General features: G+C 34.7%; 1 long non-coding RNA gene across 2 annotated transcripts in view; it reads right to left on the reverse strand.

Annotated features, from left to right (window-relative positions):
• Positions 1-1,606, reverse strand: part of LOC119872250 — a 181,027-nt gene extending 179,421 nt beyond the window's left edge. Inside the window, exons 1-2 of one of the 2 annotated variants that reach the window (XR_005361074.1) lie at positions 1,480-1,606; positions 1,074-1,111 (exon numbers count right to left, since the gene is read on the reverse strand). This is a non-coding gene — a long non-coding RNA (uncharacterized LOC119872250). The remainder of the gene's footprint in view (positions 1-1,073; positions 1,112-1,479) is intronic. The other variant, XR_005361075.1, reaches the window with a different exon arrangement.
• Between the last annotated feature and the right edge of the window lie 25,379 nt (positions 1,607-26,985).

Consider the following 26,985-nt stretch of genomic DNA (forward strand, 5'->3'; position numbering starts at 1 on the left):
ATCAAAATCACAGAGAATTGAATGTCTTCTCAAAAACCATCTGAAAGCAACTAATTAGTCACTCTATTTTGTTTTGTACACTCTTTTGACAATAGGCTTTCTAGAAATGCTGAGATTAATAAAGTATAACCTTATTTCAGGTAAAGAAGATGTATTTATTTGTCCCAATAGAGCATATTCTATTTGCTTCACGCTGCATGTTTGAGTGTGTGTGAGAGTGTGTGAGACTGTGAGAGAGATCCTGAGAGAGCATGTACAGCATAGGGAGAATGAGACAGAGGAGAGTCTTAAGAAGTGGAAACACACAGGGGCACCTGAGTGGCCCAGTGAGTTAAGTGTCAGACTCTTGGTTTTGGCTCAGACCATGATCTCAGGGTCCTGATGTTGAATGCCACCCCCCTACCCGTACCCACCCCCTGCCCATGGAGGCCCACACTCAGTGCAGGATCTGCCTAAGACTTTCTCTCTTTCTCCCCCCCCCCCGCCACTGCTTACTCTATAAAATAAATCTTAAAAAAAGAAGTGGAAATATATATATGTTTTAAAACATATGTGCCTATTATGCACTACATACTTTACCAGGCTACAGGAATTTTATATACATTATCTCTTTTATTCTAAAGGAACCTATGAGATAAAGAATACCATCAACCCTATGTTTCAGATGAGGAAACTGAGGCTCAGGAAGGTAAAGCATTCAGTAAAGGACATATAGATAGTAAATGTTAACCCAGGATTCAAATTCCATATTTGTCGGATTCCTAGACTTCCTTCTCAGGGGGAGGGATGGGCTGCATTACTCCTTCTCATATGAGATCCAAACTCCTCATTATTTACATTGAAGGACACTGAGTTTCACACAGATGGCTCTATGATTAGCAGCAAATTGGCTCTTAATTGGAAAGTAAAAAATGGTCTGTGAAATCCCATGTAGAAAAATCACTTAATACCAGTCACATTGCTTTCTGGCAAGAGTTAATGAATTAATTATATTTACATAAGCAAAACAATGAAGCAGAAAGTAGCTCCTCAAACTTAAAAAAAAAAAAAAGACAACTTTTTAAATATATTACCTAGACAGCTCCCAATGAGGAGACGATCTTGAATACCCCTAAATCAGCAAGGTAAAGTTAAAAGATTTGTTTTAATGTGCTGCTATCACAATTAACCTTGCACCCACTCCTTTCACTTCTGTAAGTTGAGTTGAAATCTCAAATTAAAAAGAAACAAAGTGCTGACATTATCTGAGGTTTAAAAAAAATCATCTAGTCAAACAGACTTAATGCAGAGTAGGAAAATGGACAGAATTTATAGTTAGAAAGTTACGTGTAAGATCTCTGCTAGTCATAGCGAAAAAACAAATTTGAGAACAAGCACTCTATAGAAGAGGCAGATACATAATCAGCATAGTTGTTAACTTATTGCCATTTACACACTTCCCCGGAATAAGACAGTAATTGTGATGGGAATATGGCATACCAGTGTCCAATATTCTTTTGGTATGGTCACTTGTTCTGACTGAGAGGGATTGCAGGGAGCTGAGAAGAATGGTGAATTGGATTATTGAGAAGGATTTAACCAAACACAAAGGGATAGTAGAGTATTTTTATGAGTTTCTCTTCTGTAGGAGGCCCTCATAATGTATTTACCACAGCTGAGTGAGCTCACTTGAGAGCCATTTATGATGTGTAATGCTCTGTGTCCTTTGTTGGAATGTTGGATGACAGGTTAATTGAACAGTGGCAGGGCAAGTGATCAGGGTCACGCGAGACGACTAGTGTATTTGATGGCTAAAGACAGTACTTCATTACTAAAAGGTTTTTATATACAAGGACAATTTCAAATAGTTTTGATTTTTCTTTTTTTAGAAAAAATATTCATTCATCTCTTCTGAGGCATCCAGAGATTCATTACATAAAAATTTCAATAGAAAAATTTAAACAGTGAATCAGTATTATAGGTCAGACAATTAACAATCCTGAAAAATGATATACTTGATTTTTCTATATCACTATCTCAAAACCATAGGGCCCTCTATGGTGTTGTATTATTATCAGTTGTATTAAAGCTGAAAGATTAACCTAGGCCTGTATTCATTTTCTCTTAGAAAAAAATTACTTCATCTTTCTATGTTTGATCCACTATAAACATAGAGTTTTGAGGAAAATAAATAAAATAGAGAATAAGTGTGCAACATTACTAGAATACACCAACTGTCAATAGTTTCCTATCCAATGCAGTTTTAAAGAATTTTTCTGTCACTTCAAACCACTAATTGATCTCCCCAAGGCTACTTCATGATTTGTAGATTATATTCAACCTCTACCAGTACACATTTTTTTTACTTTGAAAATTTTATTTTAATTTTTTTTATTTATTATTATTTTTTTACTTTGAAAATTTTAATGTCAATTTTACACCTCAGATATATTTACCTTCTTTTCTGTTAAAATCCGTTTTACTTTTGGGAAGAGTATAGTGAGAATATCCAAAAACCTACTCTCTTGCAAGAAGAATGAGAACACTGTCAAAAATGGTCAATATCAAGTTTTCTGAACCCTGGAATTCACCAAAGGATTGCTGTAATCTTAGGAGTATTTTCTCAAGGAAAATAACTGACTTGGGAAGAATAGGAAGTTATTGTGGCATTTTTATTTGTTCTTTCCCATCCTCCTTTCCCAGATCTAAGGTAGACTTGAAAACCATCAATCACACAGCCAAGCAAGCTTTGAAAATGAGTAGTCTGGCAGTAAACAGAGGGTTCAAAGCTCCTCAGAAGCTCTTATCACTAGAGAAATATTACTACATGACCTATGTATTAGCACTCTGGAGAAGGCCTACTCCAAAGGCTTGTCTTGATTTGACTGGACTCAGAGACCACTCAGTGAGAAAAGCCCTATCCCCAGTGTTTTGTTAAAAAAATTTAAATAATGTATAAAATCAGCAGCAACGGTTTAATATTGGGGTTTCCCAAGGAGGAAATAGCACCAGTTGGACAATCAAGAAACTTTGCAAAAACTTAAAAGGAACATCCGTGAAGTGGAATATCTTCTGTGGCTTTGAAAGTCTATGACACATTCCTGGGGATCTAGGACATTCTCCCATCCAAGTACTAACCAGGCCCGACCCTGCTTAGCTTCCGAGATCAGACGAGATCGGGCACGTTTCTAGGACATTCTCATGTGCACGAGTGTGTGCATCCAAGGGGAGGACTAAGAAGACTGTCTTCTACCACTGGCTAATCCTGAAGTCCTGCACACTCAAGAGGCAAAGGTACACATTGCAGAGTGTGGCAATTGTGTATCAACAACATACCCATAAAGTCCTTAGTGAAACATAGAAATCTTATGATTCAGTGCATTTAAGGAAATCTTGGTTTAATCATAGGCTGACTCCTAATCTAACTGAACACAGACTTCAGTGGCTACACACAACAAGAATTCAGACTTTATAGAGTTTGTTTAGGAAAGCAATTACATCAATAAACAAGAATAGCAGCAATGACAAAGAACCCTGTGCAGGGGGAAAGGTAATTTCATTTCCAGAATAACTACTTTATATTATTTAAAATGTCTAATTTTCAACAACAACAAAAATGAAATGTGCAAGCAAACAGGAAAGCATGACCGGCACCGGGGTGAGGGGGAAAGAGTTAATGAAAACTATCCCCGTAGAAGCCCAGATGCACTGTGTACTACACAAAGACTTAAGTCAGCTATTACAAATATTTTTCAAAGAACTAAAGGAAACTAATAAATTTTAAAGGAAATGGTGAGACTGATGTCTCTCCAAATGGAAAATACCAATAAAGGTATAGAAATTATTAAAATACAACCAAATAGATATTCTGCAATTGAAAATATCAATAATTGAAATGAAAACAAACACTTGAGAGACTCAGCAGTATATCTGAATGGGCAGAAGAAAGAATCAGCAAATCAGAGAGAAGAATCAGGATTATCTATGCTGAGAAACAGAAAGAAAAAAGAAGAGACATGAACAGATCTTCAGAGACCTACAGGATACCATCAAGCTACTGACATCTGAATGACAGGATTTTTAGAAGAAGAATATGACAAAGGGGTAGAAGAGTATTTGAAGAAATGATAGCCAAAAGCTTCCTACATCTGATGAAAAAACAGTAATCTGCACATCCAAGAAACACAACAAACTCCAAGTAGCATAAATGCTACAGCCAAACACATCATAGTCAAATTTCATAATTTGAAAGCCAAATTATGAAGAGTGAATCTTGAAAACAACAAGGAAAAAAGACTCATCACATAGAAGGGATCCTTCATAAGATTAACAAATGACTTAACCAGAAACCATAGTGGCCAGAAGGTGGTAGAATAAGAGAACTAAAGTGCTGAAATAAAAAGGTCAAATAAGAATTTGATATGCCACAAAACTATCCATAAATATGAAGGAGAAATTAAGACATTTCCAGTCAAACAAAGGCTGAAGTAAATTGTCACTAGAAGACATGCCCTACAAGAAATACTAAAAGGAGTCCCTAGGTTAAAATGATATGAAAATACACAGAAATTCAGATCTACACAGACACACAGACACATACATACAATAAAGAGTAGCAATAAAGGTAACTACAATGCTTTTTTTTTTTTTTTTTTTTGGTAACTACAATGTTAAATATAAAAGACACTGAATACATTTTTATTTATGATTCTTTTCTTTGTCTATATGATTTAAAAGGCAAATTCAAAAAGAAACAATTATTAAACAATTTTGATGGATTTGTAATGTATAAGGATGTAATTTGGATGACAGTACTAGCACAAAGAAGGTCGAGGGACCAGAGAGCTATATTGGAAAATAGTTTTTATGTATTATTGAAATTAAATTGGTATTAACCCAAACTAGATCATTCTAGGTTAAGATGTTGTCTTACTTCTTATCAGGCTGCCCCAAAAATACCACAGGGTATCAGTATTGCTTAAACAGTTGGGCTGCTTAAACAACAGACATTTATTTTTCACAGTTCTAGAGGTTGAGAAGTCAAGATTAAGGTGCTGGCACAACAGGTTTTAGTCTGAAGTCTTTCATCTTGGCTAGTAGATGGCTAACAGCTTGCTTACATGATCTCTTCTACATGCACACCCAAAAGGAATAAGCTCTGGTCTCTCTTGTTTTTCTTATAAGGACACTAATCTCATTATGGGAGCCCTACTCTTATGACCTAATCTAAAGCTAATTACCTCCCAAATACCAACCTCCAAATACCATCATGTTGGGGGAACAGGACTTCAACATATGAGATTGGGGCAAGATATAAATACGGTCCATAACAACTATTAATTTAATCCCCAGGGCAACCAATAAAAGAAAAAAAAAGGAAGACAAATAATTCAAATAGGTTGTAAAACATGAAGGAATTTTAAATAGAAAATATTAACTAGGAATATTTAATTTACTAGTAAATATTTAACACAAAAGAAGGCAGTAATAGAAGAAGGTAATGAGAACATAAGACATACAGAAATCAAATAGAATATGGCAAATATTAATCCTACATTATTAGTTTTTACAGTAAACTTAATCAAAATGAAGTTTTGCAGACTTCATTTTATTTTTTTTCAGAATTCATTTTAAAAGTGAAGAAACTCAATGATGTCTATAAAACACATACTTTAGACATAAATACACAAATAGGTTGAAAATAAAAGGACAGAAAAATATATATCAATATCATGCAAAACAGAGTTGGAGTGGCTACAACTATATACAAAGATAGACTTCCAGGCAAATATCTTTTTTAGATACAAGGGAGGTCATTTCATAATGATAAAAGGGGATAGTCCTTCAGAAATACATAACAATTATTACCATACACACACCTACTGACAAAGTCCTATACTCAACATAATCCTTACCAACTTTCAAGCTGGCTTTTTTTTTTTTCCCAGAAACTGACAATTTGACTTAAAATTTATATGGATCAGGAATAGCCAAAATAATCTTAGAAAGGAAGGACAAATTTGGAAGACACCTCTCACTTTCAAGACTTACTAGAAAGTAAATGTAATTAAGACAACATTGTATTGGCACAAGAACAGACATACAATATAGATCAGTACTTACCGCATCTTGATTCTAGAATCAGATAATTTTAGGGCTCTTATGGTCTTGAGACATATAGTTTTCATAGATAACATGTTATAATTAGAAAAACACATGATTTTTAATTAAGGAGCAAAGGTTCTGAATCCAGCCTTTGCTGCTTACTATCAAGTAGAAAGTATTTCATTGACAGTGACATTGACAATATCAAGACAAAATTGCAAAGAGAGGCTTAAAGCCAAACATACCCAAAGGCATACACAGCCATTAACAAAAGCCTTACATACCTTTTCAAGGGTTTCTGGGGGATATTAGCACACTGTATTGCTATGCAGCTGCTTATTTTAATAACAATTTCTAGAAAAACCAACTAGATTATGTTTAATAAGCTATTTATGAGGAAAAGATGAGATAGTGTTTATTTCAGAAATATGTGTTAAAATGATTAAATAATTTCAAGCAGTGATATCCAGGGGTATGATTCACTTATCTAGAAAATGCACTTGTGTGTTTTCTCCCTGAAGCCAGGAAAAATGTAAGATTGCTCTATAGGTGTCATCTAAAATTTTAGAGTATCCAAACTGTCATGTCAGAGGCAGCACTACATATGGAGACTAAGTTGGGAAATTAATCAGGTATAATTAAGATAAGATTTTGAAACTATTGAATAAACAAGTATGCTTTTTATTCTTCTTCCTTTTTTTTTTTCTTTTTTTCTTCTTCCTTTTCAATCAGTTTGGGAAATCATACTGATAGTAAAGCCCCAGGAAAGAGGAAAGGATGAACGCCCCTTGAGCAAGAAGAACCTACTGGTTGAGATACTGGAGAGAAGACAGGCATGTGTTCTGTAACGTGGACACTATAATCTCTTTTCAAGGGGTGATACTCTAATGGACAAGGAATGCTAGACTGGGTCATGGAAATCAAAAGTGGAATGTTGGCTTCTCACACCCCACGGGGATCTCTGAGGAGGCAATTCAATAATGCTGCTCAGGGACAGGCTATCACCACATGTAAAGCAGTGTCCAGCACAGTGATGGCAGTGCTGTGGTGAGGAGGCAGAGAGGGAGAACCTGAGTTTCTACTTTTAAGGTTCCTCTTGTCGGAATATGAATAATAGGAATCCAGAATTTTCCATCTGCCCCATGGGGAACTTAAACTGGAGCTTTTGATGCTAAATGGGAACTCCTCTTTCAGTGTTACCTCTAAATGGACATGTAGGCTTATGTATGGGATCAGGGAGGTTGGGGAAGGATTCTGTGGTCTATGGCTTCAAGACAGACAACCAGAGGCCAACTTGAAGCTATAGGCAGCCTTCAGTGGGATCTCCAGCACCAGAAGAAGCCACATCAGTCAAAAGTGATAGGGGAGGATCTCCAAGTATTGAAGGACCCAGAGAAAATGGTTCACGACCTGAGAAGCAGTTATTAAAAATACAATATCATTCTTTTCTTTGCATTTCTGAGTTTAAGCTTCATATTTATAATTTCACTATACATGGATTCCTAGCATACAGAAATATGTGTGTGTGTGTCTGTATATATATATACAGCATATATATATATATGCTCAAGCATTTAAAGCATGTTTTATAGCTGATAATTGAGTCCTTGGAACTTCAGTTGCCCACATCTAGAGAACCCTGCTTATCAACCCTTTGCTTTCACCCTTAGCCCTGTAAGGCTATATATAACATCACAATTTTTTCACTGTCCTGCAGACATCTGGTTGTTGACTTAACCATAGAGGGGCTCATTAACTAGGCCAGGCCTTTAAGGACCAATGCCGAAAAACTGCTGTTTAAGACACTGTCAATTATGTGACTCTGTTCGTGATTTAAAGCACCACATGATAGAACTCTCCTGGAAATCAGTTTAAAAAAAAAATAGAAATAAAAAATTACTCTTGAATAACGGACATAGTTTTGTTTTGTTTTGTTTTAAAAATAATGAAATTTTTAAGCTTTATATCATTAGTATCTAAGAGAGTTGGTGGTAAATTTAATCCTTACTGCAGGTTTCCAGAAAACTATTTATTGCCTTACTCATCGTGATTCTTATTACTCTCCATTTCTTACCCCTTTAATATCTCCAGCTAAGTTTTGACACTTAAACCTATACCTATACTCACTTCTGTTTTCACATCTGCACATTCTCCTATCTCCATCGCTCATCTACATCTGCTCTTGTTATTATTGCTTTTACTATTTCTGTATCTATGTTCAGGTTTATTAATTTTGTACCTGTTTTGAGACTAAAATGGTTTGACTGCATTTTGTCTTCAATCTAAGAATTAATATGGTAGTAACAACTGGCATATATTATAACAACATAATGTTTTAGCCACAGGTTTACCTACATTTTACAACAGACAATGGATTTTATATTCTTAATTAATTCTCAGTCCAAATTCCCTTTTGTGAAATTTCTTCTGTTTCATCTGCCTTGCATACAAAACTTGTAAAACCCACTAGAAATGTCTTAAGAAATTAAGGATCCTTAGGACCCAGCAAATGGAACATATATTGAAAGCTGGGAACAAATGTGTAGTAGGAAATAGTTTCCTGAGATGGGGATATTTTTCTTCTCTCTGATGTTTGTGCACGATTTCTACCCCAGTAGCTACATGTGTACATTTGAGTGGTATTCATTTTATTTTAATTTTATTTTTCTTCCTTCTATATTTTCTTTAGATTTCTTTAATCCCAGTAGCACAACTGAAAGGTGCATTATCGAAGGAGGTTTAATGAATAAGTTTACTGAATTTAATTAACTTGGGTGCATAAATAAGCATTTTTGTCTTTGAGGAACACATTACTGAACTAAAGAATGACAAGCCTGCACACTATTTTTAATCAGATCCTTGGTGAGTAATTTGAAAATAATAAACTTTGCATAAACAAAGGTGATTATAATTACAACTAAAACCAGAAGAAAACTCTTCTTGTTTCTCATTTATAGGATTTTGGAACACACATGTGTAAGATTCAATTCATTTAATGTCATTGAATTTGACTTAGAAGTTTGGTTTTGCAGATTTCAAAATATTGGTTATAATCACAATAATCACATTAATTGGTAATGGCCACCAAACTTGTATTTTTGTTCTATTTTATTTATAAATTTGGAGGTAAAATTAGGTATGGTAATATGCACAGATCTTATTTTTACAATTCAATGAATGTTAACAAATGTCTCACCACAATATGGAATGGTTCCAACCCTTTAGAGAGAGTTACCCCATTTCCCATTACAATAATTCACTACAATCTCCCCTTCCGCCATAGCTACAGGAACCTACTTTTCTTATTGGTTTCGCCATGAATTAGTTTTTCCTATTCTTAAGCTTCATGTAAATGAAATCATGCAGTATGCACTCACTTGTGGTCAGCTTCTTTTATTCCAGCATAATGTCTATGAGATCCACCCAGTTGACCAATCAGGTTATCAAGGTGATCAATTAGGACAATGAACCAAGTTGAAAGTAACAATCAAACATTTGTTCATGTATTGTGACAATGAAAACAAGAGGCAAAAAGCAGTCTCAACTTCCTAGTATTTCATTTTCCATTTTCCACCGCCAAGGAACTCTGAACAAAAATCTTCTGCCTCTTTATGGATCATGGTCCAATGGGAGGAAAAAGGAAAGCTTGAAGTAGAAAGGTAGAGCACTAATGGAGAAGAATATCTCAATCAAGGCCCCCATAATGAAGCTCTGAATGGAGGCACCTGGACCAGGAATACAGTTATACTGGGCATGGCTGGCCCAGGGGTACCTGAGTCCTTAACTGCAATTCCCTCAAAACGGCTGTTCACCAAGTCTGGTGTAGGGAGGACAGTCCTCCCCGATCCTACCTCCCCCTTGAGGCCTGTTAAGCTAAGCAAAGCCTTATAATTTCTAGCATTCTGGCCTGAAAGATCACACATAGGATTTTGGCCTAAAGCCAGATTCCTCACACTCATGTTGTTGCATCTATCAGGATCTTCACCGAATAATGTTCCAAAGTAGAATGTTATCTCAATTTTGCTTATACATTTTCTTATTGAGAAGCACTGGTAGTTGTCTCCATTTTGGACAATTATGAATAAAGCTATAGTGAACTTTCTTGTACAAGACTTGTCGAGATATGTTTTTATTTCTCTCAGATAAATGTCTGAAGGCAGAATTGCTGGCCATGGGGTAAGTGTATGTTTGACTTTATAAGAAGGATGTTATAAAAAATTGCCAAATGCTTTTTCAAGTGGCCATTCTACTTTGCACACCAAAAACCAATCTATGTGAGTTCCAGCTGCTAAGTTAGTGTTTAGTGACATTTATTATTTATTTTAGCCATTTTTGTCCAGTATGTGGTAGTATCTCAACATGGTTTTAATTTACTTTTCACAGATAACTAATGATATTGAATACTTTTACATTTTTTTTAAATGGGCTAATAGCCATTTCAATATTTGCTTGTGAAATGTCTGCTTTCCTCTTTTTTTTTTTTTTATTTATTTATTCAGAAGCTCTTCTTTTCAGTAATGAGTCCAAATTTTCTTTCCCTTCCCTGTGAGCTTATAATTTCTAGATAAAATTACGTTGCTACATTTTGGCCACTCTGATACTGAATTGTTTTTACCTCCCAGGAAACACACAAGCAATCCTGAGATGCCATGTCAGCAAGGGAGCTTGAACTTCCAGCACTATAAGGATTTTGCAGCCTTATAAAGATTCACCTGTGAGCTCCTCTCCCTCTCTATGCTCCAATGGAAATCCTTATCACCTCTGACGTGTGCCCTTGTAGTGGCCTCCCACCTGGTCCTGCTACCTTGTCCTTTGCTCTTCCCGGTCCATCCTTCTCATCTACACTGGAGAGATTTATTATAAAATAAATCTCACCATGCCATTCCCCTTCTCATAATCCTGCCGCTGCTCCGAGGCAACTGTCCTAAAGCTCTCCAACGACTCATTTCACTCCCAACATTCCACTGGTACTAACCAGTTAAAATGCTGATATTGGGACCCCTGGTGGCTCAGTGGTTGGGCACCTGCCTTTGGCTCAGGGCATGATCCTTGAGTCCCAGGATCAAATCCCACATCAGGCTCCCTGCATGGAGTCTGCTTCTCCCTCTGCCTGTGTCTCTGCCTCTCTCTCCCTCTCTGTATCTCTCATAAATAAATAAATAAAATCTTAAAAAAATAAAATGCTAATATTTCTCTACTCTGTTCATTTCTAGTCTCTGGAAGGCTACCTATCTATTCATTTAACATACATTTATATCATGCCTACTATGTAAGACCCAATTTTCAGTACTTAGAATACATTAGTGAATAAAAGGGAAAAAATACTCTCTAAGTAGGCTATTTTGTCTGTAATGCTGGTACTTGTCACCTTTACTTCGCTAACTCTTATTTAACCTTGTGGTCTTATTTCGAGTTGCAGGACTAATTTTTTCCAAGAAGTCTCCTTTGATCAATTTTCTTTTCCTAGTCATGCTTCAAACCAGCATGTGGTAAATGTCTTCATGTGTCCTTTACTTTTTCATTATACTTACCTTAGTTTATTCAAACTAGATGTGTAACTATGTTTTCACTAAGATATAAATTCCTTGAGTGCTAAAATCACATGTCATATATCCTTATAACCAGACCACCTAACACAATAGTCACCTAATAAATATATCTACATCATGGGAACTACCCACAGAAAAGAGATGAGTCCAGAAAATAACTGAATTTGGATTCTTGGGGAGCCAAGTCTCACACCTGTGAATGAAAGGAGTTGATTGCAGGAGGAGCATTCACATGGCTGCCTTCTGCATTCTCACTGAGAGAATAGTGGCCTAGAAGTGGCTCGAGGCCACAGCTCTCTGATCACTTACTTCCCCCCACTACTCCTCTATCTCCTACAAAGTCCCAATCATTACTGATATACTTCTAATATTTGATTTCAGAATTGAGGAAACTTAACTATTTTTTAACTTTAGAATATTTTCAAGAAAAACTATTGAGTGTCCCTTTTGCATGAAACATAAGGGTTAGAAAATTTAGAGAAAACTAAGATTATAGTGATTCAAATTCAAATTCAATGAAGAGTGTTAAATAAACATGTAAGAACATGTCTGGTGTGTTTAAGGAAAAAACTAATAGGATTTTAAGCACTCCCAGACTTCTTTCACTCTGAAACTGGACCACTTGACATTCCTGTCTCTGATTTTTACATCTACCTAAATTTCTCTCTTACAGTAACCTCTGTCAAAACAAACTAACCTCCTATGACACTTTCCCTGATTCTGTCCCCTGCTAAAAGTTATTTATGATAACCTCTTAGACATTATCAAAGTTTATTTTTGTATTTCCCTTTTGGTATTGTTTTCTTTCTACCATGGTTTAAACTATTCTGTGCTTTTTTAGATTGAGAAAAAACTCACTTTGGAGAAGAGTAAGGTGTGTCTGAACCCCATATACTTTTATAGCATAGGAACTCAATAAATGTTATAAATTGGTTGACCATGAACTAGAATATTTGTACTATTCTGTGAAGTGAAGAATAAAATGGACATTTTCATAACAGAAATGTTATATATATATAGAAAGGCTCTTTAGGAGGACTAACAGGTTAATCATTTTGATAGAAAACTGATTTATAATATTGTAGTACAAAGGCACTTAAGCAAAGAAAGATTCCAGTCATTCGTTTATATTTTAATTCAATAAATAATTATCAAGAGCCTACTATGTTCTACACTGTTTAGGTCCTGGGCTTCAGTGATGCTATGGCCTACACCGTGTCCTCCAAAAATCTGGGTATTGAAGCCTTAACCCCCTATGTAACTATTTAGAATAAAGAAGCACTTAAGGTCAGAAGGATGGTAGCCTGATCCAAAAGAATTAATGTCCTTATTAAGAGGAGACACCAGAAAGTTCTCTCTCTCTCTTTATTCTGTGAAGACACAGGAAGGAGGCAGCTATCTACCAGGAAGAGAGCAATCACCAGGAACTGAATCAACTAAAACCTTGGTCTTTAATTTCCCAACTTCCAAACTATGAGAAAATATTTTTCTGTTGTGTAAGTCACTCAGTCTATAGCATTATGTTATAGCAGTCTGAGCAGACTAATACAAGTAGTAAGCAAGACTAGGTCTGATCCACATTCTAGTTTGAGAGACTAGACTGAATTTTATTAAAATAAATGATACATGAGTGCTAGGTCCCCAACATATAATACCATAATAAAAACAAAGAAAAGGAACAGGGAGTCCACTAGAAAAAAAATAAATATATTAAATGTTTATAGACTCCTAAGAAAAATGAGTCAAGGTAGCTAACTACTTTCTATGTGGAGAAGGAAGGAGAAATAAAAAGAGACATATCACAGCAACTTCTTGAAGGAGACATGAATAAAGAGGAGATTGAGATGACCCTGGGTGGCTCAGTCAGTTAAGTATCTGTCTTCTGCCCAGGTCATGATCCCAGGGTCCTGGGATAGATCCCCACTTTGGGCTCCTTGCTCAGTGGGGAGTCTTCTTATCCTGCTCCCTCTGCCCCTCACCATATCTCATTGTCTCTTTCTCTCAAATAAATAAATAAAATATTAAATTTAAAAAAAAAAAAAGAGGAGACTGGTATTTGGAGAGGTCTGGGAACCACTGTCTGCTGTGAGAAGATGAAACTGAGGGACAGAACAAAATCACTTTTTGGGTGAGTGTTAAGTCAGGGACAAATACAAAAGAATCATAAGAGGCCCATGCTTAGGCTACATGAATGACTTGCCTTGGAGTTCTGAGCTCCCCAGAAAGGGTTTCTCCAAAAGGTGAAGGGAAGAAAGAAATCTGGGAAGGCTACCCTAGGATAGATAAGATGGTCCAGGTAGAGAAGAAGTCTGTTCAATTCCTGTCTCTGGAAGAACAGGACCTAAATTCTCAACATTCAAGGATGATAGAAGAGATCGTAGAGAGTAATTTTCAGATAGCAGCATATGTGTGGGAGTTGACAGGATTCTAGTATTTCTCAGAGAGGAGCAGCAACTTTGTGCAAACTTAAAGATAGAAATAGTTGACTATTATCCTGAACGTTTATCCTATACTCAGGATAGTACATACTAGAGAAATACATTTTTCAATTATTTCAAGAAAATTAATGAATTGTCAAAGTCTATATAGTAAATGCTGTTTGAGTATTTGGTGTGATAGAGAGTTCAGAGGACAGATGGGTAGATGAGAGAACACATGAGAAATTTATAATACTAACAATTGTTAACTTAAGTATTTTCGGAAACATTATTATTTGTTGTTATCATAATAATAGAAATAGCTAACATTTGTTGTATGTTTACCATGTGTCAGATCCCAGGTATTATGTAAATTACTTCATGTAATTCATTCCTTTAGAGTTCTCATGTGATATTTGCCTTTTAAGTATCTGCTATACTAATAACCTAGAATGCTTAATGAATACATTATGAATGACTATTTTCATCAGTAGGAAATTCTTTTATGGAGGGACTTGCACTTTGTTACTGGCTCTCTAGTTTTCAACAGTTTTACCATTTATTTAAATAAAGGTGCAATCATCAGATTCTTAATTAACGTAGGTCTCAGTAGAAGAGCTAATGCTGTAATTAACAGGTGGTCTTTAAGATGATCTACCTAGCTCATGACAATGAGTTTAAATCAGTATGTATAAAATTAAGTACATTTTTATTATGATTTACTTTAACATCCTTTTCACTTGTAGGGCAACTGCCTATCACAAATTTTGTCATTTACCACATACAAAAAGATGCTAATTTGGCAATCATAATTGAGGAGCCTGAAGACCACAGGTATGATATTTATGAAACTCTAAACTGAGATGTCAGACTAAGATGAATATTTCAAAGGGAAAAAAATCTGGATACACAATTCTTAATTCCTCACCTACATCCAGGCTCTTGAAGAATCACATTGTTGGTGATCAATAAAGATTTGAAAGCTATATTTTGGAGATAACTGTTGATGAACTATGGGTCTAACCATTCCCACACATAAAGGGTAATTAACAGATGCCTGACCTCTATCTCAAGCTTGATGAGACTAGCTTCAACAGAAGTGTGTAAGAGTTGATATGAATTTCCTAAAGTTGGGGTGATACAGTGGATACTGTTGGACTCCTGCTAGTAAATCTGAAAGGGGAGGAGTGGGATGGCTAGGTCTTTCAAATGTGGAAGCAAATCAGAGGGAACTGACTTGGGCTCAGTCTTTACTTTCCAGAGTTTTTCTGGACAAAGAATATGAATGTTTCCCAGAGATCAGCTCAGCCATGTTGATAAGAGAGGTGGTCAACATTTTCTTGAATAATGTCCAAGAAGACTTTCCATATACTGGAAACCTCTGTAAAGAGAAGCCTTGGGTATCAGTGGGTTTGGGGGGGCTACCAAATAAGTAATAGGCAGCAAGACACAGCAGCAATAAGGTAAAAATACATGACAGATCACAAGGGATTGAATCTCTGAAGGGTGCATACATGATAAATTATTGATGAGGATCTGACATTCGTCCTTGAAACCACACCCTATGCCTTCCCATGCTGACTTTGTGTTTTATCATATAATTTATTTCTGTCAATGGGATATAAGCAACAATGCCACAAGCAGCAATTTGAAAAGTACTCATACATCAGAGATCACCCTCTCTTTTACTGTTCTTTGTACCTTGTCATGTGAAGACGGCATGATATCCTCTTAAAAGATGAGACTATGACCTAAACTTTCTGTCTCTCATAACAGTAATACCACCTCCAAATATATGACGAAGCCTTTGTGAGACCATCTAGCCCCAAGTTAGACATTTTTTGACATATAAGTCAACTAAATCAAGATAAAACCAGCCTGGCCCAAACAGCAGAAGTACACTGCTGACCAATGGACGACTGAGAAATAATAAATAGCTGCTGTTTTAGTTACTAAGTATTGTGATAGTTTGCTCACAGAAAAAGTTAACTGACCCACCATAAAAGTCCCCTTTGAGAGAAAGGAATCTTTAGATATTAGCCAGGTCTAAGAAACTTAGTGTTAAGTTTTTGGCAGTAGTAGTCAAGTAAGAACTTTGTTGCCCCTCTTTATCTCTCTTCACTTTGCACTTTTAATTCCAGAGTGTTCAGAAATACCAAAACCAAGCTGAGTGAAAACTGGAGAGAGAAGGGACAACCCCTGGTATTCCTATGTAGGTGGAATTTTTCATTATTTCAATAACTACAAGGCTTACTTTTTCCTCTACATTTGAAACCTTTTGTAATTATATGAAATCTAAGAATCTGTATATCTCTAAAAAGTACAATCACTATGTCTTCACCTCTGATAAGGTTAGAGTTGTCATTTTTACTGATAAAGGAAATCCTTAAACCAGATGTGTTTTGAATGAATTCTTAATTCACAATGGAAGTTACTCACAGCTAAAGTGAAATATGTTCTGTATTCTCTGCTGTTTGTTCTCTTAGACTTCTAAATACAAAGATGAAAAGGATTAAAAAAAAACCCCACAACTTTATATTTGATATAACCTTGAGAATCAATCCTTAAGAGTTAAATGTCAAATTGAGTTACTTGTTCTTATTATCTTTCTATTATTCCACATTCTTTTAATTGATTCAATGCTGTAAAGATAAATGCCTTAGGTTACATAGAACATAGAACATAGCAAAACATAATGCAATTTCATAAAGGATCTTCTGTAATTGCTTATCACACATGGCTGTGCATGACAGAAACAATAAAGGGATAAGTGAAAAAAAAATTAGACCAGACCTTATTTTGAAATGATTTTGTGAATGATCCTGAAATACTTTTTGATATACTTTGACCAAATGTAAGCACTGAGAATGATTAAATTTCTCAGATGTCCCCGGTTGTGCATTGGAAATGGTGGAGAATAACTGACAGGCTTAACTTACAAATAATTAGGATGAATAGCATGAATTTTAAGAAGGCAAATAACTGATTCAAAGTAAAAGCTGGTACCTTAGGAGTAAGAACTCAATTAATTGTCTATGTATATGTCATCATATGATATAAGCAAACTATCATATTTGTTTTGCTATTAACATAAGGCACAAGAAAACCTTGGGCATGAAAAGGATGCCAATCTTTCTAAATGCAGACAGGTGTACAGGTAACTTAACATCATTTAGCCAGAACTAAAGTTTAGTGGAAACGTTTAGATGGGGAAATGTAAATCCATTTACACCGATTTGAAAATGTAAAATGTGGGGCACCTGGGTGACTCAGCCGTTTAAGTGTCTGCCTTAGGCTCAGGTCATGATTCCAAGGTCCTGGAATCCAGCCTGAACACTGGGCTCCCTGCTCAGTGGGGAATCTGCTTCTTCCTCTCTCCACTGCTTATGTTCTCTCTTCCTATCTTTCTCTCTCTCTCAAATAAATAAATAAAATCTTTAAAAAAAAAAAAAAGAAAATGTAAAAAGTTAAGTTGTTCACTTATCAACTAAAATTTTTCTGAAAGATACACAATTCCAGAAGAAATATGGTATACTCATTGATATTTTCATTATTAGTGTTTTCATTACATTGTCTTCTGAGGATTCTCAATTCTTTAGATAACATGTGAAGCATTTTAGTAATAATTTAATTAACTTTCCTAAATTGACAAATTATGAGAGTAGGATCAGAGAAGTTAAGAGATTTACATAAAACTGATGATATGATGAGTTCATGACATGGTTAATATACAACCAAGAATTTTGTTCCTAACTTAGAATTTTCAAATGTTTCCTAGTGGTAAGAAAGTTGGAGGACGTGCCTCCAAAGACTATAGGTGTATGATTTGAATAACACTTCCAGGAATATGAATCTTTAATCTCTATTTATAATAAAAATATTAAAATTTTACATTCTAATCAGTAACCTTTATTTTTACTAAAATTTTATTATAAACCCCCGTAAAAAAAACTCACACAAACATAAAAAATACTTATCTGTTTCATTAAGTAGTCTTTCAATCAAGCTATCAAGATCAGAACACCAACCTAAATTGAAGTTGATATTGAGTATCTTTTTTATTTTTACCAGCTTTACTGAAGTACAATTGACATATAATATTGTGTAAATTTAAGGTATACAATATGATGATTTGACGTATGTCTATATTGTGAACTACTTACTACAGTATGGTTCCATAACACATTCCTCAAATCATGGAGTTACCTTTGTGTATGTGTGTGTGCTGAGAACATTTAAAATCTACTCTCTTAGCAACATTAAAGTATACAATGTTAATTATCATTCACAGATATCACATTCACATAAAGTTCTGTGCACTAGATTGCCAGAATTTATATATCTTATAATTAGAAGTTTGTACACTTTGACCACCTCCTTCCATATTCTCTACCCCTCCACTGCTGGAAATTACCATTATATACTCTGATTCAATATTTTTTTTAATTCCACATATAAGTGAAATCACACATTATTTCTCTTTGTCTAATTTATTTCTTTTAGCACGATGTCCTAAAGTTTCTTCTTGTTGTCACAAATGGGATAATTTCCTCTATTTATGACTCAATAATATTAAACTGTGTGTGTATATATATATATGTATATGTGTGTATACGTGCATGTATGTTGATGTGTGTGTATGTGTGTGTGTGATATCCTCTTTATTCATTCAACCATCCATGGACATTTAGGTTGTTTCAATATCTTTGCCATTGTTAATAATGCTGCAGTAAACATAAAAGTCCAGATACCTCTTTGCAATGACATGGATGGAGCTACAGTATTATTTATGTTAAGTCAAAAAATTCAGAGAAAGACAAATATCATATGATTTCACTCACATGTGGAGTTTAAGAAATAAAACAAATGAGCAAAGGGAAAAAAAGAGAAAGGCAAACCAAGAAACAGACTTTTAACTATAGAGAGAAAATTGATAGGTAACAGAGGGGAAGTGGGTGGACGGATGGGGAAAATAGGTGATGGGGATTAAGGAATGCACTTGCTATGATGAGCAGTAGGTGTTGTATGGAAGTGTTGAATCACTATATTGTATCCCTGAAACTAAAATTATATTGTATATTAACTAACTGGGATTTTTAAAAAAAACTTTTTTTTTAAGTTCAGATATCTCTTTGATATTGTTTTCATTTTCTTCAGAATTATCCAGAAGTGGGACTGCTGGATATAATAGATCTCTTTTTAATTTTAGAGGAAGCTCCATGGTATTATCCATGGTGACTGTACCAATTCACATCCCAACAACAGTGCACAAGGATTCCCTTTTTTCCCACATCCTCACCTAGTTATTTCTTGTTTTTGTTCTTGTTTTTGATAATAGTCATTCTAATGGATGGATGTGAGGTGATATCTTTTTTGCTTTTAATTTGCATTTCCCTGATAATTACTGATGTTGAATACATTTTCGTGTATCTCTTAGCCATCTGTGTATCTTCTTTGGAAACATGCCTCCTAAGGTATTTGTCCATTTTTAAGTTGGATTATTTGTTTTTTGTTTGTTCTGCTATTGAGTTGTATGAGGTTTTTTAAAAATATAATCTGTGTATTAATCCCTTTCCAGATGTGTTGTTTGCAAATATTTTCTACCATTCCATAAGCTGTTTTCATTTTGTTGATCATTTTCTTGCTGTGCAGAAGCTTTTTACTTTGATCTAATATTTCCTATTTATTTTTGCTTTTGTTCTTGACACACTTGGTGCCATTTCCACAAAATCATTGCTAAGACCAATGTCAAGGAATGTATCCTTCTATTTTCTTTTAGGAGTTTTAAGATTTCAGGTCTTACATTTAAGTCTTTTATCAGTTTCAAGCTAAATTTTTTAAGTGGCATAAGAAAGTGGTCCAGTTTCATCCTTTTGCCTGTGAATATATCCTGTTTTACAACAATATTTTTTAAAGAGACAACCTTTTTCCCATTGAGTGTTCTTGGCTTCCCTGTCAAATATATATTGATTGTCTATGTAGGAGTTTATTTCTGGGTTTCCAATTCTGTTCTATTGTTCTATGTGTCTATATTTTATTTTATGCCATTACTATACTGTTTTAATTACAATAGTTTTGTAATATAGTTTGAAATCAGGAAGTGTGATGCTCCCAGATTTGTTATTTCTCAAGACTGCTCTGGCTATTTAGGGTCTTTTATGTTTCCAAGCAAATTTTAGGACAGTTTTTCTATTTCAGTAAAAGGTGCCATTGGAATTTTGATAAAGATTTCATTAAATACATAGATGACTTCGGATAATACTGACATTTTAACAATATTAATTCTTCTGATCCATAAATATGAGATATCGTTCCATTTACTTGGGTCTTCAATTACTTTCATTAGTATTCTGTAGTTTTCAATGTATATATTTTCATCTATGAGGTTAAATTTCTTCCTAAGTTATATATTGTCTTTGATACTACTGTAAATTAGATTGCTTCCTTTCTTTTTTCATATAGTTTGTTGTTAGTGCATGGAAACACAATTGATTTTTGTATGTTTATTTTGTATCCTGAAACATTACTAAATCCATCTATTAGTTCTAGTGTTTTTGGTGGAGTTTAGAGTTTTCTGCATATAAATCTGCAAATGTCATCTGCACACAAAGATAATTTTACTTCTTCCTTTCCAATTAGGTAACTTTTTTTTCTTCCTTTTTCTTGCCTGATTGCTCTGGCTAGGACTTCCAATACTATGTTGAATAGGTTTAATGAGAGCAGGCACTCTATTTTGTTACTGATCGTAAGGGAAAATCTTTCAAACATTCACCATTGAGTATGATATTAGCTGTGTGATGTTACACACCATTGATCATGATATCAGATTGTCATGCTGAGGTATGCTCCTACACCTAATTTGTTGAGAGTTTTTCATCATAAAAGGATGTTGACTTTGTCAAATGATTTCCCTGCAACTATTGAGATGATCATTTAATTTGTATGTTTCATCCTATAATGTGATGCATCACTTACTTACTTGTATATTTTATAATATTTTTACATCCTACAGTTGAATCCTACTTGATCATAGTGTATTATACATTTATTTTGCCATTGAACTCAGTTCGCTAGTATTTTGTTGAGAATTTTGCATTTACATTCATCACTGATATTGGCCTTTAGTTTTGATATGCGGTGTTTCCATTTTTGTTTATCTCAAGATTTTTTTCATTTTACCTTTTGATTTCTTCTTTTGATCTATTGGTTTTTAAGGAGTGTGTTGTTTAATTTCTACTCTTTTTTTATCACTTGTTCATTTTTTAGTTGTTACTGATTTCTAGTTTTCATACCATTGTGATTGGAAAAGACACTTAATATAGTTAATTTCCATCTCCATGAATTTTTTGAGACTTGTTTTGTGACCTTACAAATGATTTAGAAAATGTTCCATGTGCACTTAAGAAAAATGTGTATCCTGTCGCTCTTGGGTGGAATGTTTTGTACATGTATATTAGGTCCATTTGGTCTGTAGTCCTTTTCTAAACACTGATTCCTTAGTATGCATGATCTACCCATTGTTGAGAGTGGGGTACTACACTCCCTATTATTGTATTGCTATTAATTTCTCCTTTTAGTTCTATTAGTATTTGCTTTATATATTTAATGCTCCAAAGTTGGGTGCATAAATATTTATGATTGTGATAGCTTCTTGATGAAATGACTCCTTTTATCATTCTACAATGATATTCTATGTCTTGTGACCATTTTTAGCTTAAAGTCTATTTTTTTCTGATGTAAGTATAGCTACCTCTGCTTACTTTTGCTTACTTTTTTACTTTTTCTGTTTGTTTCCATTTCTTTACTCAGCCTATGTGTGTCCTTAAAGCTAAAGTAAGTCTCTTATAGCTAGCATAGCAACAGAACTTTTTTTACTCTTTTTTTTATATCTTTTCATCAGATAAGTTATTTACCTTTGAAGCAGTTACAATAGGCAAAGACTTCTGTTGCCATTTCATTTATTGTTTTCTGGCTATTTCAAGTGATTTGTGTTTGAGTTTATTGATTCATCCAATTGCTGTGAACTTCTCTGTTGAATTCTTCAGCTCTAGGATTTCTGTTTGGATTTCTTGGGGGGCTTCTGAGGGTTTTTTGTTGTTTTTATTTTTGTTTTCTTAAACTTGTTCATTTTATTTTACCTTTTTCTAATTTTGTTTAGTTGTGTCTCCATGTGTTCTTGTAGTTCCCTGAATTTCTTTAAAATTATTATTCTGAACCCTTTGTCAGGCAGGTCATAGATCTCCATTTCTTTAGGAGCAGATATTGGACCTTTATTAGTTTCTTTTGGTAGTTTCATGTTTGCATGATTCTTCATCATGCTTGTATCTTTGTGTTGACATCTGCACATTTGAGTAAGTGGTCTCTTCTTCCAGACATTTTGATCCTGAATTTCAAGTTCATATTTGAGATAATCCATCCCTCTTTTCATTTCCAAATCCAAATTAATACATGTAAAATACAGAGCAACAGTTTTTTTTCACTGCTTTATATGTTGTATAAGTGTAATTATTAAATAAAAATGTCCAAATTGCTTCCATCGAATATACCACTATTAAGCTATACATTTGGTGGAAATTCAATATACTTGATGACAAAAATAGATGATGTGCATCATGTGGATGCACAAAATGATCCCTGATAGAACTGTCAATATCATTTACTGCCTCAGTAAAATATGTGAAAATAGACTTTACAATAAGGAAAACTGTGATCTTTCCACCTCATAGGTTGTGGATAAACTTAGTTTCCAAAAAACTCACTGACCTGACAATATATTCTTTTTATTTTTTATTTCCAAGATGTTTTTTCATATTGATTCCCAGCACCTGTTTTCAGAGCCTTATTTTCCTTTTATGATTGACTTTTGCAATTGTCACTTTACCTGACATCACCAACTTTTTATGGACTATCAAATGAGCATTCTCAATATGCCTTTCCTATAACTGCAAATAAATTCTAAATTTCTAAATTCCCTTGACTGACATTCAGATACTGCTCTAATGAGATTTGCTGTACCAATATTTCCTCATAGTATCCTCTACCAATATATACTCTAATCACCAATTTCCTAAGGAAAACAAAAGTCTGTTTTCTGTCATTTTATGATCTTCTACAGCAATGCTTTTTCTCCCTCCACACATTATAAAGATCTAGCTGTCGCAATGATTCAACTAAGTTCCCACTTACTCTCCAAAGCTTTCCTTAGTTATTTCAGTTTATGCAACTCCTTCCCTCTGAAGAGCATTTATATATTCAGTATCTACTAAATACCAGGCTCAGCCTTAGTTATTGTGGTTCCCTTCTTCATGGAGATTTTTGGTTGAAATGTGGGAAGAGGCACACAAGTAAAGATACAATAAGAATATAAGAGTAGGCTATGGTAGAAGTCTGGGCTGGTGTTAGAGTATAAAAAGGGGCTGCTGGCCTAACAATATGAGAGAAATGACATCCTGGAGATAGGGATATGTTCTGAGTCTTGAAAGACTTGAGTTGGTCAAGTGGGGATAAGAAAAATATTCAAGGCTGAGGAAATATCATTGCCAAAGCTTGGAAACATGTCCATGTACTATATGCATTGTTTATTAGGCTCTAAGTATATATACCTTTCATTCTTTCTTTTTTTAAGATTTTATTTATTTATTCATGAGAGACAGAGAGAAAGAGAGACAGAGAGAGAGAGACAGAGAGAGAGGCAGAAACACAGGCAGAGAGAGAAGCAGGCTCCTTGCAGGGAGCCCAACGTGGGACTCGATCCCGGGTCTCCAGGATCACGCCCTGGGCTGAAGGCGGCATTAAACCACTGAGCCACCCAGGCTGCCCCCTTTCATTCTTTCAATAAGTATTTGGTAAGTACATATAACACTATGTTAGAAAACATAGCTTCCTGAAAAATAAAATAAAAATAAAATGTTAGGAAAAGTATTTCACTGATGGATTTAAATATTTTAATATCAAATAAGATTTTTAATGTAATGTAGCTTTGAAGTGGATAAATTTGGTGTCTTTACCAATGTTAAATACCAGGATTCGTTCCATTGCTCTGCCTTGCCATCTCTGCTTTCCTTACCTCATGAACTCAAGAAGGGTTCAGAAGAGGTACTATTTCTTATGTATCAAATTTTAAGAGCAAGAAAAACTTTCCTTGAAATCTCCACATAGATTTTGCCTCTGACCTCAGGGAGCTTAGAAAATATTGAGTTAATTATTAAATAATCACAAGTAATTACAAATAACAATGAGCTTTTAAAGAAAATGTACAGAGGGATACTAAGAGCATTTAATGGTAGACTTTATTTAACATGGCATGTCAAGTAAGGTTTCCATGAGGAAATGTATTTGAGCTATAATCTGAATTATAAGTCAGAGTAAATCAAGTCCTTTTCTTGATTTGTAGACAATTTAATGGGAAGTACATTCCTGGCAAAAGGAAATAACATGTGTATAGGCTATGAGGCTAGTTGCAGTATACCACCTTTGAGTAAAGAAAAGAATTCCAGTGTGAATTATTTAGAGTTAGAGAACAGGGAGCATGAAGAAGTAGCATAGGAGAAAAAGCTCGGCAGGACAGTCTATTCTAATAGCACATTTCAAATTGGTCTTCAGAGAAATGAAAAAGACAAAAAACTGAAAGCTCAGGATAAGTGAGGTTTCCAGAATGCTGTAAAGTATTAAGATAATATTCAGGAAAACTTTGGAACTCACATTGTTTGTAGTCCACACTCAGTGAGGAATCTGCTAGAGGATTCTCTCTCCCTCTTCCTCTGTCCCACCCCCTTCCCTACTCACCCATGGATTCAGTCTTTCCTAAAATAAATAAATAAATCTTAAAAAAAACAACTGTAAATTAAATCACAGAAAAATATTAGTGTAAAATCTTCTGGAGCTATGACATAATTCCCAAATATAAAAGGGAGGATGAAGAATATACAGAACTTTCTTGATCTATCAGAAACATACTTTTTCAGGAAAATTGAATAAATGTATTAATCTAATCTCTCAGTCAAAGGATGAAATGAGGTATGTGTGGTCTTTTGAAGTTTATATGCAAACCCTTTGTCATATGTATCCTTGATTTATTCTCTTTCTTCTTCTTTTCAATGCCTATTAACCATGAAGTAACGTTGTGCAATCTTCTAAATATGTGTTAATTCATCCATATCTCTGCATCTCAACTACTACCAACTGTCCCTCATCTCACATTTGGACTATTGTAACTAATCTCTGCCTATATTGGTTAGGATATGCCTAGCTGCAAAAAAAGGGGGAGAGGTGAGATAGGGCTTCTCTCCTTATGCCCCAAAGTACAATGGCTCAAGCACAATAAAAGTATCATGTTTTTCATATAATAGTCCAAGTTGAGTGGTTTTGGCCCGCACACAGCTATTTTTAATGCAGATTTCAGAGACTGCACCTCCTTCCAACTCATGACTCCTTAATTGTATCTACATCCAGCTAGCAAGAGGAAAAAGAACTCAGAGGCTCTTTAATAGCCTTAATCCAGGGATTGCTCACATAGCTTCCACTTACATTCTCTTGGCAAGAATTTGGTTATTTGCCTTAACCAAATGAAAGAAGTCTGGAAAATATGATGTAGCTTTGTGCCAAGATGGAAGGTGACTCATTTTTTGGTTATCACCTGATAAACTGTGCCGTTCCCGCCTCTAATCTTCTGGTAACCCAAACTGTCTTCCAAACTATTATAAGAATAATCTTTAAAAGAGTTTATTTGAATGTTTCTTTGTTTATAGCCTACAAAGGTGTCTACTGAATTTTGAGCAAAGTTCATGGATGCTGATGTGCAATATTTATTTTATCGTGATCCTAGTTATTGGCTTCATTTCTTGGCAAACTCTCCCTTACGAATTATGCTGCAGACTTAACTAAACTTTTACCTGTTCTTTAGACATGCTGTATTACCTTGTCTCTAGGCTCTGAAACTTGGATCCTCTTTTTTTTTAATATTTTATTTATTTATTCATGAAAAACACAGAAAGAGAGGTAGAGACACAGGCAGAGGGAGAGGTAAGCTCCCTGCAGGGAGCTGGATGTGGGACTGGATTCCAGGACCGGGATCATGACCTGAGCCAAAGGTGCCCCTTGGATGTTCTTTTTCCCAATAAAATTATCTCTGCCAATTCACTTTCCTATGTTCCACATATACTTACAGTCTTAGCTTAAATTTCACAGACCTGCAATAGCCATCTCAGTCTCAAACCAGGAGAGGTACTCCTGCAGGTATTCCCATAGTGCTCTGTAATCTCTTTTATTTTAATAAAATCCCATCACACTCAAAATGGGGTCTTAATAAATATCTCCCTGATGTAATTTATACCTCTTGAAGCCAAATTTGTAACTCCTGCATACTATACAAAGCAATGCTGAGGAATTTTAAATTACAAATAGTACTGTCATGCTTGTTTTTAAAATATATATTGGTTCCAACACAACTGATATTTTAAGAAAAAATTGAGCATAATGCAAATTTTTCATTTCCTTATGTGTACTTTTGTACTCTAGAAACATTAGGTGAATGAAGAAAACCGTACCCAGCTGAACTGTGTTATGTAGGAATAGGCAAAATGCACACACACACACACACACACACACACATCAAATATCTCCTAGATAATGTAAGTCACCTGTGTGTGGTATGTGCCACATCCAACCATATTTGGGATTACAACTGTCTATCTAATGTCTAATAATCTTTCTTTTATCATTTCACAAAAATGCCCCAAAAGCAATCTTTCTAACATACACTTCCATGAGAAAATGCTGGGTCTTTTTAAGAGGAGATTATATTTATTCTAGTCTTTATTATTCTTAACCATTTAACATGTGAAAAATGGTACTACCATTTTCATAGCTTTCTATTGTACTTGTAGTGAGTGTGTTTTTAATGGTTGATCTTGCTCAGAAATTTAAAGTTCATTTTT

The sequence above is a fragment of the Canis lupus genome, chromosome 6 (genome assembly GCF_011100685.1).
Source record: "Canis lupus familiaris isolate Mischka breed German Shepherd chromosome 6, alternate assembly UU_Cfam_GSD_1.0, whole genome shotgun sequence".
In the NCBI taxonomy this organism is placed as follows: Eukaryota; Metazoa; Chordata; class Mammalia; order Carnivora; family Canidae; genus Canis; species Canis lupus.